The sequence below is a fragment of the Antechinus flavipes genome, chromosome 2, assembly GCF_016432865.1.
Source record: "Antechinus flavipes isolate AdamAnt ecotype Samford, QLD, Australia chromosome 2, AdamAnt_v2, whole genome shotgun sequence".
In the NCBI taxonomy this organism is placed as follows: Eukaryota; Metazoa; Chordata; class Mammalia; order Dasyuromorphia; family Dasyuridae; genus Antechinus; species Antechinus flavipes.
Window position 1 is genome coordinate 643,565,266 of NC_067399.1, and position 15,926 is coordinate 643,581,191.

The window sequence follows — 15,926 nt, forward strand, 5'->3', positions numbered from 1 at the left end:
ACAATTTAGGGAAACTGAGGCAGAATAATTTAGGGAAACTGAGGTAGGACAATTTAGGGAAACTGAGTCAGGACACTAAAAGAGAACTGTGGCACACCACTAGCAGTGGTATTGCTGGATCAAAGTGTACATACAGTTTTATAGCCTTTGGGATATACTTCCATATTCTTCTCCAGAATGGTTGGACTAATTCATTTGTGTCCCAATTTTCCCTTGTCTCTTCCAGAGTTTGCCATTTCTGATAGACATGAAGTAGTACCTTAGAGTTATTTTAATTTGCATTAGGATTTTTTCATATGACTATAGATAGTTTTGGTTTTTTCTTCTGAAAATGACCTGTTCCTATCCTTTGACCATTTATCAACTGGGGAATGGTTCTTATTTTTATAAATTCAATTGAAATCCATACTCAGTATAAATTTGAGAAATGGGATCTTAACCTGAGAAACTAAACATTTAGTCTTGCTCCCTCCTTCGGTCCCATCATTCTTGGCTCCATATCATACTTGTTTTTAGCCAACAATAGGTCCTAGCCCAGACCTCACTTGGTCATTGTTTGGGCTCAGATTGACTCAGAGTGAATGTAAGGAGTAATGGTTGCTGTTTTAGCCAGAAACCCTCCTAGGACTGATTTTTTTTCCCCTAACTAAATAAAAGAGGCCATTCTTTGCCTCATTTCTTACCTAGCCTTAATCACTGATTGATTGGACAGTTTCCTCAGACAAACTGAGATCTGGAAAGACCTTAACTTAAGAAGGTCAAGGTCTCCCATTGCATGCAGAACCTAGTGGTTCTGACCTAGCTCTTACCACTGGGCTCAGATGGCTCTAGAGGAGACAGTAAGATGGGTGATTTTGCACAGCCCTCCCTCACTTAAGCCCAATTCACTTGTCTGCCCATCCTGGAAAACAGAAGGTTATGATATTTTTTGTCTTTATACTTCCTGGAGCGATGGAGGATGTGTGTGTGTGTGTATGTTTGTGAGTGTATATACTCACACACACACATATATATGCATATATATTATATAGAGAGATAGATATTATATCCATCATTTATTTGAACTTAATAAATTTTTTTAATGTTCAGTAAATGGATGACTGAACACTCTCACAGTTAAGCTTAGCTGGGCAGACCAGGATCCCAGCTCTCATTCCCATTTCTGTGTCTCCCATTGGTCTACGAGTGCTTTGAGAATTTTGTGGGCTTTCTGTAGCCCCTGTAGTTAACATGGCGCTTAGAGCATAGTGGGGGCTCCAGAAATTCCCCGCTGACTAACTGGCAATTGATGGTCTCTTCCTCAGGACACAGCAGACACGTGTCTCCTGCCCCCAGACGCACAAAGCTCGGTCGGGAGCCATTCCCGATTTCTGTTCCTCCGTCTACAAAAAGGATGGCCCAGAAAGGTTGGCATCCCCCCGTGTCAGTCACAGAGAAGTTAAATTTGACTCGAGACTGGGACATTTATTCCTGTTTCTGGCTTTTGGCAGCTTTTTGGAACCAAGTGGAGCCTAGAAAAGAGACAGATAAACAAAAGCAGAAGCAGAGACAGGGACAGAAACAGAGACCGAGAGATACAGAGAAAGACAGAAATAAAAACAGAGACAGACGGATGCAGAGAGATCAAAGGCAAAAGTGCCTGGTGTCTGCTCTCCTGGTAGGGCAATAGGAGTCCTGAGTTCTTCTCCTTCTAAGGAACTATTTTTGCTCATCACTTTTCCTTTCCCTCTCTGGACCTCAGTTTCCTCTTCTGCAAAATGGACCGATGGAATCAGTTAATCAACCGTTCTGCCATCTCAGGACCTCCATCAGTCCATCCGGTCATCAGGGAAAGAGAGAACTGATCTCTCTGACTTTGCCTCAAGACTAGACCATATTAGTCAAAGGAAGAAGAATAGGGGTTTTCCCTTAATTGTTGATGCACAAGAAACTCAGCAGTGACTTAAGTTAAAAAAAAAAAAAGGCATATTGAGGACAAACAGGAAAGCAGCTGCCCAAGTACGATACGTGGCCATCCATCAATTCACAGGAAAGAGTTTGTGTCGAATCACTGGCTCAATAGGAGTTGACAGTCTAGCTCGACTACCTCCAACAGCCCAAGTTTAAGCTGAATTGAAAAGTGATGCTCAGAGTGGAGAAAGCGATAGCCTCATTGTACCTGGTTCTGGTCCGAGGGCCGTATCCTGGGGAGGGTCTCATCCTCCTGGTAGGGGGTCCAGGGAAGGGTTTCTACAGCGGGGAGAAGATCGCTGTGTCCAAGCTGTCAATTAATAAACACCTAGAACAGCCAGGGGATGCCGTGAAGAGAAGGGGGCCTGAAATCAGCAACACCTGAATAGCCTCAGACATTAGCGGAAGGAGCAAGTCATTTAATCCTGTTTGCCTCAGTTTCCTCATCTGTAAAATGAGCTGAAGAAGGAAAGGATCCGGCTTCAGATACTTAATAGCTGTGTGACGCTGCACAAGTCATTGAACCCCAACTGCCTCCCCCCACAGAAGAAAAGGGCAAATCACTCCAGTGATTTTTTTTTTTTTTGCCAAGAAAACTCCCAATGGGGTCACAGAGCATCAGATACAATTGAAATGAATGATAAGCAACAACAAAGCAACGTGCTGGGCACTGTTAGGTCCTGGGAATAATAATAATAGTTATTATTATTACTATTAACATTAGTTAATGATACATAATTAATTATATATATAATAAATATATGTTAACATTATATTTAATGGCCCCATTATGGAAGGGACCAGAGAAGTGGGACAGTGGGCAGGAAACTGAAGTCCTGTAGAGACACAGAGTTGTTGCGTTTATTGTCACGACCGGCTGAAGGCAAACGTTGCAGCGAGAGAGGCAGATGAAGGAAACGAAACGGCCGATGGCCCTCCAAGCTCTTGGCCAGGAATGGAGGGCACCTAACATTTACCCAAGTATTTCAGTGCTCCCGAGATCCCCTCTATGTGGACACCCACATAATAACGTAGAACACAATTTGTCCACGCTTAACCTCTCGGTATGATCCTTGTCTGTGAATTCTGCCTTTGTCTGAGGCAGTTCTTGGCCTGAGAACGCGAACTGTTTTGTTGTTGGCTGTTGTTTATTTTTTAATATTTTAATAACCACTGTTGTTGTCCAGTCACATCTGATGCTTTGTGGCCCATTTGGGGTTTCCCTGACGAAGCTCCCAGAGTTGTTTCCTTTCTTCTCATTTTTCAGATGAGGAAACCGAGGCAAATAGGAATAAGTGACTTGCTCAGGGTCACATAAATGTCCAAGGCTGCATTTGAACTCAGGTCTTCCTTCAGACTTAGCACTCTCTTTACCACATCACCTAGTTTTCTTTGTAGTCTCATGGATTTTATCTGTGCCTTTAAAAGCATTTTGCCAAAAGGGCCATAGATGTTACCAGACTGCCAAAGGGACCCACGATTCTATAAAGATTAGTAGCTAAGTAATGACTATAGAATCTTTATGGCATCCAAAGCCCTTCTTAACCTGCTCTCTACTTTCAGTCTTCTCAATACCTTGCCTCTGCATGCTCAGCAATCTGGGGACGTTGTTGAGGTTCGGAAAGGGAGACCCCCAAAGTTTGGCGAGGTGTCTCGAAAGAATTTGCAGGCTTGAACCCATCTCCTAGTCAAGGGGCAAAGCTTTATTATTATTATTATTATTGCAATAGTAACGCCATTACAAAGCAGACTGAATAGTAAGGGAATTCAGAAGAGAAACCGAAATAAGGAGACATTGATCAATCGGAGATGTGTTAATCTCTGTGTTCTCACACTAGGAAGCAGTGGTCTCTGGGGTTTGGTTCTCTTGACCAGATTATTACTGACCAGATTACCAGTCAGCAATGAATGAAGGAGTGAATTAAGGTCTTATTCACTCTTGTCTCAGGAGTTTGATCTGTGGGAGTTTCCTGAGGCCAGAAGCTGCCTGACTAAGGACTGGTCAGAATCAGACTGTTTCCTGAGGCAGAAAATGAGAATCGCCGATTAGTTGCCAGAACAGAAACCCCCCCAAAATCAGGGGGCCCCAAAATCACATTATCTCAACATTCGTGTCCTGGCACTTCCTGTTATGGGACACTCCCCCTCCCGACTGCAGCCATTCCCATTGTCTCTCCCTCTTGTCTCCGGAATTCTCTCCCTTCTCATCTCCTCCACCTCCTTGGGCTTCCTTTGGGTCCCAACTAAAATCCCGTCTTCTACAGGAAGACTTCCCCCATCCTTCTTCATTCTACCCTGGCTCTATCATCTCCAGTCCACCCCATATATATCTCGTGTGTTCCTAATCACCAGCACTTAGCACCGTGTCTAGCACATAGTAGGTGCTTGATGGATGCTTTTTGATTGATCCTCATCTCTCACCTTCCAGTTCTCTGACAACCCCCCCCCAAATACACAATGTAGTGGACACATCTAGGACCCTGTCATCATGATATTTTTCTTCCTGGACGGGTTTTCCCCTCAACTCCCAAAGGGAGAGGGCGAGAGCACCCCTTCTCTTGCTACAACTGCACTCCGACATCCGGGTTTTTAAAAATTCTAAGCGAAAATATTTCTGGTTACGCTATGAATGGCAAGACATATTTAAAAGACATCACTACTCCCCTTAGGAAACCTAGAACATGGGGGTGGGGGGGAAGCATGGCGGAGCACATTTGGGTCAAGGAGATTGGAGCCGGATGCAAACTGTCAGAATGGACCCCCTCTCGACTAGACAGAGCTATCAGTCGGCAAGTTCGGGAGACTAACCCCAAGCCCGGCGCTGAGGCAGGTGTATGCGAGTGATGGAAGACTTCAATTATCTGGAGAGTGGCTGCTGAAGCTTTCTCTCTGCCAAAAGCAGAGCAGTTACTAATTTCCCCACTTGAACTAATGATAATTTCATCCTTCAAAAGGTGGAGGAAATAATCAGGGGAAATTCTATTCTGGAGCTGATTTTCACTGAGAGTGAGGGAACTTCACTGAGAGGGAAATGATGGGATCCTTGGGGGAAAGGGACCGTTCCATTTTAGGATTTGGAAGAGAGGAAACTGAACATGGCCATTCCTGAGCCCCAGGTTCCGGGAGAGCTCCTGAGAAAGAATAGAGAATTCTACCCGAGAAGGCCGCCCCGGGAGGGATGGGAATCTCTTGAGAACAACAGTCTGAAGACACAAATAGAAACCCTCCCGATGAGAAGGGAAAGGAGGATTGTCAGAAGGGACTGTGCAGGGATACACAGGCAACTTGACGACTGACTTAGATTTTTAAAAAGAGATTTGGGCAGCAAATGAAGGCTGGCTGAATGCAAAGCGCGGCTGGGATGTGCTGGAGTAGTACCAGAAGGGCTAAACTCAGGATGCTGAAGAAAGCTCGGGACAACAAAAGGGATGGGCTTTTGTTGCCATTGTTCTTTAAGTATATTGAGGGAAAGAGTGGGAATAAAGAAGAGAAAGGCCTGCTGCTTCAGATCCAGGGTGAGACAAAGAAGGCAGAACTACTCTACTCTTATTTTGTTTTTGTTTTTTTTCTGTCAAGAGAATGTGCTTGGAAGAGTTTAGGGCAGAATAAAAAAGACTCATAGAATGGCGAGACCAGCAGCAAGTAGGGAGGGATGGGAAGAGAGCATCTGGCTACTCTTGCCAAGTTCAAGTCACCGGGATGAGTTGAACAATGTCTTAGATACCGAAAATTGGTCTCGGAAGGATATAGGAAATAGGAGAGATGCTTCTTAACTGGAGGCCGGGACATACTGACTCAGCGTTCACAGAAAAGAGGAAAAGATTGATCAGCGAGCTCAATGTTGCTTCCTGGCAAAATTCTAGAATGATTTTAAAGGGATTATTAATGATTAACTAATAAAGGAACAATTAGTTCCCAAGTCAGCATGGACCCATCCATTATAGAGGTGGGGATGGAAGGGGCACAAGTTCAGGTGAGGATCTTGGAGAAAGGCCAGCCCGTGGCTGAGGATGAGAGGATTCAGAAGGAAGGGGAGTCAAGAGGAAGAGACAGAAAAGGTGAAATAATCCTGAGTTTGGGATCTATATCTGTGGTCAGAGCAATGGAACCAGAGAAGGGCTTTACTGGGTCTGGGATTGTGCTACCTCTGATCAATGTGAATCCTGTCCTGTTGATATTAATAACAACAACCAACCAGACCCTACTAAACACTTCTTGGGCCCTGCTTTTCTGGCTCTTCCAGAATCCTTCTCCCAAGAACTAGATTTTCAGAAATATGTCACCTTAAGTGGAGATCCTACTGAGATTTCTGGTTGCCCTAGGCTGGAGCTAGGATAAGGATGAGGATGATGATAGATAGACGGCTTTTATATCACACACTTTTGCAAAGCGCTTTACATATATTATTTAATGTGATCTTCACAGTAATCCTGGACGGGGGGAGTTGGATTATCCCCACTTTACACATGAGGAAACGACAGATGAAATAGACAAAAGTTATACGACATGTCCAGAGTCAAACAGCTAATTGAGTGTCCGAGGAAGGATTTGAATTCGGATCTCTGGACTTCAAACCAAGAGCTTGATTCCACGGTTTCCAGCTGCCTCAATTCAGTATGACTGCTGTGTAGCATTGTGTTCTGGTCGGCCTCCATCATGTTTACTGGGGGACAGTGGCAGGTGAGATAGGGTGGGATTAAAGGGGAAAGTGAAGAGTTGATGAATGAGGATGGTATTGCAAAAAATAGATGTTATGATTTCTTCAAGAAAACCCTTCTATCTTATTTGTGTGTGTACTTCCCTTTCTTCCAAATAAGGTCCCAAATCTAGCTAGTCTTTATGTATTGCTTTAAGGTTTGAAAAGTGCTTTTTACATCCTTTTATTCTTGCAATCACCTTGGGAAAAGAGATGCTATTCCTTCCATTTTACAGATGAGGATACTGAGTCCAACAGCCATTATGATTTACCCAGAGTTACACAGCTTGTAAATGACTGAGGCAAGGTTCAAACTTCCAGCAATCTAGAGGTTAGTTAGTCGAACCCCTTCATTTTACAGTCTGAAGCCCAGAGAGTTAGTTGCCTCGATCAAGTTCACACAGGTTAAATGAAGAGGGGTTTTGAACCCGGATCTTCCAACTCCACATGCTCCAAAGAGGACCCCAATACGGGGTTTCTTCTCTAGTATCTTGCCACTTCTGCCATAATCCAGGAGTTCCCTCTCTGGGAGGAGGGCTGGTCATCCAATCTCTGAGTGTTTCTAGGGCCCCGAATCTCCTTCCCTTCCCTCCCAAGGCTGCCTGTTCTGTTATCTTGGGATAGTCCCTACTCATCATTTCAACATTTACCAAACATAATATTTACTAAAAGTAACATTTACTAATCATAATATTTAATTATGTGCAAAACACTATGCTGGAATATAACCGTGCTACAACTATTCCCTTATAGCCTAATGATGGGAGTTGAGCCAGGGAAAAGGAGGAAGCTGGATGGATATGTATGAGTGATTGTGGTGCAAGGAAGGGGGAGATAAATGCAGAGGAGAGACCCCAGGGTTCTGGCTGTGCTTGGATCCCCTTCTGGGGAACAACTTGGGGGAGTCCTTGGCTTCTGACAGATCCATCTATAAGTTCCAATCCCTCTTTTGCAAATATCAGACCTTTTAGGGTTCATTCCTGCCATTCCCCTGCCTCTGCCTTGATTCCAATTTCTCCCCAACTCCCCTTCATCCTTGAATCTCTTAGCACTGTGGCAGTAGCTGCTGTTACAGCAATTTATTCAAGTGATCTGGCCTGAGCTGCTCCTGCTTCAGTGGCATAAATCAGAATAAATAACCATCAGGAGCTGTACTGATTCTACCTCCTGTTATTTTTTTCTCTGAATGCAAAAGGAAAGCAGCTGTTTTCCTGGATGCTCTGAGGGCACAAGGGAATCTGAGCTTTGGTTTGGGGGTGGGGAAAACCCTTCCATCATTTGACTCATGCTGAATCCCACCCTGCAGTGCCCAGACTCTGGGGAACCCTGTAAGGGCATCCCTGGTGGCTCATCCCTCCATTTTTCCCAGCTGAGGTTCAGTCACAGGCTTAAGGTGGGGACAAGAGAGAAGGGGAGGCCTCAGAGATGGAAAAACATTCTCAGGGAAAAAAAAGCCAAACAAAACCACGAGCTCTGAAGGGGGAAATCCCTCCCTCTCCTCCTCCCTCCATCGACCTCTCTAGCTCCCCAGCCGTTCCCCATCACTGAGCAGTCAGCGGATGCTATTACCATGGAAACAGGCCCAGGAGTCCCGTTGCTATGCTGGCTGCCACACAGACGCGTCCCCATGACAACTGCCCCTGGCGGCCTGGGTCAGGCCAATGCTTGCTTCTTGGAAGGTACACTTATATGCTGCTCTTAGGCTGAGGGCAGGGAGAGCTCTGGAGTTTAGAAAGAAGAGTAACAGCTAGAGAGGAGCCTTGCTTCCTGCCCCCTCCAGTGCTGTGTGAGGAGATAAAGTAGGGGGAGAGTAGTGGTGTGGGGAGGCCACGGAGTAATCTCACCCTCCTCCCTTCCCCCAGTTTACAGTGAGAACAGCTCTGAAACCCTCCTTGCAAGGAAGCCTCTTAGTATTCTCTTTGTGTCTGGAACTAGGACCCTGCCCTTTGAAGGTGTTGGCACTGCCAGGGAGAGGCAAGCCCGGGGAAAAGCAGAGAGTCTCAGCCCGGAGCTCAGTGGCTGGGCTGAGAAAAGTCAGAAAAATCCAGTCTCCCACCTGAATAGAGCAGTCTTTGGGGGACTGACTGGTTACTGCCTCTATGTCTATGGCTAGCTCATTCAAGAAACATTCTGCAGAATCACAGAACATTAATGATAAAATCTAGTCCCCCCCAACTTTAAACTGAGGTTCAGAGAAGGCAAGTCACCTACCAGGGTTGCACAGAGCAATGAATATCAGCGATTAGACCTGAATCCAGGTCTTCTGAAGCAAGTCTAGTGCTCTAAAATAGTGTCTACCATGTGTCATAACTGATCCCTTCAATAATTAAGACCATATGGTCATGAGTCAGTGAACTACTTGAGATCTGGAAGAATAGTAGGTGGAAGATCCCCTCCTCAGAATGTTGGAAGGCTCAAGGGACAGGATTTAAGAAGAAGAAGTGGATTGGGGATGGGGCCTTGGGTCCCCGCAGTGGTCAGCTTTGCTGGGCATCCCTAGGAAGCCATCCAAAGGACTCTGTCTTCCTCCTGATGTTTTCCTTTTTGTTTTTTTTCTAACTATGAACCTTGGCCCAAGTTAGCCTGTCTTCTGCCTCCTGCATATGTTCAACGTCTAAAAACCAGTATCTCTGATTCCTAATCACTTCCCTCGCTTCTCCTAGCATTGGCCTTGCATCAAGATGTTCCAGTCTGGCAACTGTCTCCTCTTTCCTTTCTCTTCTCCACATCTACTGGTTCCAAACAATAAAGCTGTATTTTCCAGAGCTTATTCACAAGGAAGAGGAGAAATCAATGATCACTTATTAAACATTTTCCATGTGCCAAGAATTGTGTTAAATGCTGGGGATACAAATTCGAGCAAAAAGAGATGCTATTTGTCCTCGAGGACATTTTAACAGAGAAGATGACACATAAAAGAAAAGTGAAGAGGTAGAGGAGAAACTGCTGAAGCAAAGGGCAAAGCCCAGAAAATGAGGGATGAGTGGGATGGATCCTTCCTGAAAATGCAGGTCCTGGGAAGAACTCGCCCATAGGAGAAAGGTGTTATGGGAGAGAAGAAAAAGGCAATTGAAGTAGGGTGATAAAGGCCAGAGAGAGCTCATTAAGATAATCTGTTTAGAATAGGAATAGAACCACACAATTTCTCTATGCTTTGGACCTCGCTCTTAGTGCCTGTTTCCCTGCTTCCTTTCCCCAAGTAACATTTACATCCAGGTCCCTTCTTCAGTCAATTCTAGATCTGGGACCTAGAACCGAGTAGTGGGTGATCAGGCTGCCAGATGGCATCTGGTTCTAGAACTGTGCCCAGATATGGGTCGGAGACATCCCACTGCCCTGGTGAGCAGCTCTGGGTCCTAGAGTGCCCTAGACAATCCTGTGTTTCTGTCCAGATTCCTTCTCCAATGTTCACACTCCTGATTCTGGGCAATTTCCCATCTCTAAAGCATCACATTCTATTCATACCAACTATGTACTCTTACATTGCTCTCTGAACTATTCTCAACTTAAGTTTGTCTTTGAAAAACAGGTATTCCATGGACTCTCACTAACAGCTGGACTTTTGTTTTGATGAGAGGCCTGCACACTTTCCCCAAGTTCTCACTCCATCCTACTCTCTTTGTCACCTCAGACCCCAGGATATTTCAGCTTGGCTCACGGATTACCTCCAAAGTTCACAAAGGCCTAAATGCCCTTATTCCTCTTTGCAGTTTTAGAGTTGGGGATCCCCAAGGAGGGAAGCACCGGTAGCATCTAGCAGGTTCCCTAAGAGACTGAAGCTTTTGGAGGTAGACTGGAGACTCCCAAGTTCAGAGATTCAGAAAAGGAAAATCGGCTCAGGAGGCATGAGATATTCATGAAAATAAAATTCTTTCTGTTCATTTATGAATTAATATTTTAAAAGGACATAGATATTTAAAAAGGACAAAAGGTTTAAGAACAGGAAAAAGGGGGTTAGAAAAAGCTTTCTGGAGCATATTGCACCTGAGCCGGTCTTGAAGGGAAGGAAGAACATTAACATCGAGTTGGGGGTATGGAGTGTGGGGGGGTGGGAATAAAGTCTGCAGATGGAAGGATCAGGACAAGAGGAGGAGAAGAGAGGGTCAGTAGCACTAAAGCAGAGAGAATGTGAAGGGGAGCCATAGATTTTAAGCCTGTAAAGAAAGGCTTGTCCGCAGGCCTTGAATGCAAGAATCAATTTATGCATCAGGCAACGAGGAGTTTTCTGGGTGGAGTAACCTGATTAGAGTAATGCATTTAGCATTTTTGGCAGTTGTGTGAAGATTATTTTGCAGAGAGAATGGCCTGGAGGCCAGAACCCCTAAGGATGGTGATCGCCTGCCTCGCCCTCCCCATTGCAGGGTTTCTGAACCTCAGGTGGTCCCCGTTCACAGACTCTTCTCCATCTCCCACCCCACTCCTTGCGCTGTGCTCTTCGGGACGCTCCCTTCTCAATCCTGCCACCTTCTCATATTCAGCGAGACCCGGCTCCCCCTGATAATGGCCGCTACAAACAGCTAGCACTTTGACAGTGCTTTAAGCATCACACAGCTCATTTTATGCTCAGAATGACCCCAGGAAGGAGGTGACTATAATAATTATTTTCACTCTACAGATGAGGAAATGGGGGCGGGGGTTACAGAATTTGCTCATGCTTGCCCAGCCAGGAAGCGTCTGGGGTGGATTTGAACTCAGTTCTTCTGGACGGCCGGACTAATGCTCTTGACCATGCTGACCGCCGGCTGCCTTTGCCCTCGAGGAGCTAGGTTCCACTGGCACGTGGAAGCAGGGTTCCTTCTGGGAGGGCAGGCTGGGCTGGGAGGGCCTCGAACATCCCTGGCTGGCGACGCCTTGGACTTGGCCCTTCCCCTGCCCAGGATGTTGGAACTGCTTGTTGGGGCCAGTCTGCTTTGCCCTGGCTGGCTCCCAGTTATCTCTCTTGGAGCACGATTGCCTCAGTGCTTCGCCTGTAAGACCCGCGTCCCCGTGACAGCTGAAGGTCAGGGGCCCCCGGAGGACACGGCTGGGAGCCGGCGCGAGTCCAAGGCTGATTCTCGTGCTGGGGGCGGGCTGGGCTCTGGAGCGCGCGGAAGTTGGGGGCGGCCGCCAGCCCAGGGCGAGGACCCTCCCGGAGGGGCGGCCATCCTCCCGGAGGGCTTTGGCCCCTGGCTTTGCTCCCTCCTCTTGGCGCTGTTTCCTGCCCTTTTCAGGTCAATCCTTGGGGTGTGAGTTAAAAATAACCACCTTACCCTCACCGGCTGGAAACTCTTAAATAGATCGCTGGGCAGAAGGCCCAGCTCGGACTCAAGGAATTCGGCCTCTCAAATGTCCGGTCCCTGAGGACTTCTCGGGGGTGGCTGCAGCCCAAAGGGCAGCCCCTGCCTCTTGCCCGTTCTTCGGCTCGCTGGAGCTCATGAGAGAGATCTGACGGTGACTGAGACACGCTGGATGTCCCCGGTGCCCGGGACTGACTCTTTAACCCTGAGAGGACTACAGGGACAGCTGGGCGGTGCGGTGGGTAGGGCACCTGCCCTGGAACCAGGAATCAAATCCGACCTCAGACACTTAGTAACCATGTGACCCTCATGTGAAGGATGAGCTGGACAAGGAAAGGGCCAGTATCTTTGCCGAGAAAATCCCAAATGGGGACATGGAGAGGCAATCATGGCTGAAACGACTCAACAACCTCACAATTATGAATTAAACTCAAATTAAATGAAAGGATCTTCCTTAATTTACGTTTCCTAAGTGATTATCCCAGCCTAGGCAGGATGCTCTCCTCACTGCTCTTGGTTCATCAGGTACATTCCATTTTTGCTCATGCTGTTCCTCCACCTAAAATGGACTTTCCTTTCCTTCCAGCTCCTTCCCAATCTTCCAGGTCCAGCTCGGACACATCATTTATAGACTGAACTCCAAATTCCAGAAGTTTGTTAAATCCAGTCTTGTTGCAAATCAATTAACAGCCATTTAAAAAAAGTCCTATATTAAGCACCTACTAAGTGTCAGGCACCATAAGTTCTGCAGATAAATAAAGTCGTAAAGGAAACTTTCACACAGTAAGTCTTAGCTTCCTGCCACCTCTTGCCCCCTCTCCCACTCGAATGTGAGCTCTGCAAGTCCAGAGACAGCAGAAGGGAGCACAAGGCTGGATACAGCAGGGGTAAGTAAAGATTTGTTGACTGACAGTAGCTTGTTAGGGAAGAGGTAACTATCGGCTCCCTGAAGGGAGGGACTTTAAAGTTTGTCTCTTTTTCTCACAGCACTTTTCTTAGCGCCTGACACATAGGAGACATTGAATAAATGCTTGCTGTATTGAGAAAGGTGGTGGAGTTTGGGAGAACATCGTCCGTGGACGTTTGATCATTGGCCAGTGTGACAACAGCAGAGTTTGGGATTTGGGGTGTTCACATATTCATTCTGCTCATCTGGATGAGCTTGAGCAGGTTTCTGCATCTGAAAAATGAAGAAGCTACAATAGGTAAATCCAATGTGTCTTTCAGTTCTTAAGGATACGATTCTGTGTTATTTAACATGAGTCTTGTGCAAAATGGGAATCCCAATGCTCTTACCTTACAGAGCTGTTGCAGACCTGTATGTACATTAAGGAAGGCTAATGGGAGAAACCATTATATCCTTAGTTCGGTTTCCACACACAGGGAGAATCAAGCTGTTCATCTTGCTAATGAAGTTCAAATGATTTCCTTTCCAAACATATTATCTTATACCTGTCAGTCACAGAATACATTTGTCCTTATCTCAGCCTCCCAAGATAGAGCTTCCTGCACTTTCTGAGCATCTTTGGGATTTCACTTTTTCTCCTGTTGTGTAAGTCTATAAGAATGGCCACGTTGGTTCAGGCAACTCGGGCTCCTCTAGGTGTCAGTGGCCTTGTAGGATGTATTGTGGTTGGGTCTGGCTGATATCCTCTTTAAAGAATAGCCAGGGATGTTTTCATTAGTGGATATTCATAACTTTTGTCATTCATCAATTTGATGAAAACTTTTTAGAACAATGTTCTCTTATTTTTCTTCTCCACACTAACCCTTTTCTACAGCAGAGGAAAAAAGTCTTGGTTTTGGAAATAGAGGAGCTCTTTTAATTTTTGACCGTGCTAGCCCTATGCCTTTACATTTATTTATTTAGCTCTTTATTTAGTTTTAAATTCTCTAGAATAATGGATTTGCCAAGGTTCTTGCCCACATGGACTTTCTTAAACACAGCCTTTCCTATTCTCAACCTCCATCTTAATATTTGGGGATTTGGTAAATGACTTTCCCTTATCAATGGCTTTCCTTTGCCACCAGCAGTAAATACAAAATCCTATGCTTGGCATTCAAAGCCCTCTGTGACCTCGCCCCCTTTCCAGTCTTCTCACACCTTATTGCCCAAGACACGAGCTTCCACAAACAAGCCACTTCATCTCAGTTCCAGGCATTCTCTCTGGTTGCCTGCCACATTTGCAATGCTCTCACTCCTCCACTCCAACTACTGATCTCCATGACTTTCAAGCCTCCACTAAATCCCACCTTCTCCAGAAGACTTTCCCCAACCCAATTCCAGTGCCTTCTTTTAATTATTTCTTGCTTATACTGTATAGTTTGCTTTGTACTTATCTTTTTGTATGTTGTTATATTGTAAGCTCCTTGAGAGCAGGGACTGACTTTTGTTTCTCTGCAGATTCTTAATGCTTGGATCATAGTAGGCACTTAATAGTTACTGAACTCATTGGATTGGGTTGAAATCCAATATATTATACATTTCAATCAAGTTCCTTCAGAGTGTTTGTCTTCCTGGGTCCAAAATTTCTATCTTTTTAGTTCTTTTGCTGTCATTAGCCTTTCTCCCTTCCCTTCTGAACTATGTCCTTCTCTGGATTTCCTCTAGTTCCCATAAACTTTCTCGAAATTTCAGCATATATTACACAAGATTCTAGGGGCCAATATACCACAATTTTCTCTATAAATAAGAAAAAAATTGGTGTAATTTCCAAAATTCTTCTCTCCTGGGGAATTTATAAAAAAATATTTTTTAATTCAGAAAATTGGTCTCTCTATGAAATTCTCTACTTTAGTTTCCTAAACTTTCCCAACTAAAACAAACAAACAAACAAAAAACAATCTTTCCTTTAATCTCACATTGAAGATTTTAGACAATAGCCTTTGGTGTGGCTCTTTCAAAGTCTAAATAGATTGCTAACACTGGCTCTTCCTATGGATATGCTTATTTATCTGTTGGAAGAGTTAGGGTGAATCAGTGAGGCATAATTTCCTATCCTTGATTTATATTATTGAACACAACAATTGCAGTTTTAGCTTGCTATTCTATATGCAAGTTCATTCAAGGACTAAATTAATCGTACAGGTGGAAATCCTTTGACCTGATCCCAATGGCTCTGTAATCTCTACTGTGCTTTAGTTCGGAGAGACACTGACTTAGTATGCTTAGCATTCTGGCATGGAAATTTTTTTGAACAACATTCTCTTGTTCTTCTTTCCCACCACTCACTCTTTTCTAAAGCAGAGTTCTTGGTTTTGGAAATAGAAGACCTTTGTTTAATTGTTGACTGTGCTAGCCCGTGAGCCTCTAAATTTATTTATCTAGCTCTAAATTCTCTTGGATAATGGCTTTATCCAGGTTCTGGTAACCATTTACCAAGGTTCTGAGACAGTATAGAGGTCCTTGATCTCTTTTGGTTTTCCAGTCACCTCAGTTCTGTCTCATGGATGCCTTTACAGGTACTTCAGATATATTTTCCTTGGTGTGGGTACTAAGTCACTGGGACCTCTCGGAATTTAGCTTGGAAGATCCCAAATACATAGTTCATCATTTTTCCAGCACGACAGAATTTACTCAATGGTTGAGGTCTGTTGGTATAGTCTTTGTGATTCTAGGGTTTCTTCTGTTGAAGAAGAGACATGATAGGTGCTTTTGAGTATTTAAAAGAGTATTATGAAAAAGGGATTAAGATTTGTTTTTCTTGAAGTTGTGAAACACATTTAGACTTGATGAAAGGAAGAAATTCCCCATGATGAGTTATCCTAGAGCAGAGTAGGCTGACTCAAGAAGTTATTTTCAAGTACAGGCTGGGCTTGCCATTTGACAGATTTATGCTAAAGGGATTCTTGTTAATAAGGCTTTTGTTGCACTAGATGGCTGCTAAGGTCCCTTCCAATTCTGAGATTCAGGGATACCTTAATGAAGCTTAAGGAGTAGGACTTAATTGTCAAACAGAAACTCTTCATAGTTTAGGTCCGAAATGAAAATGAAATTCTATATA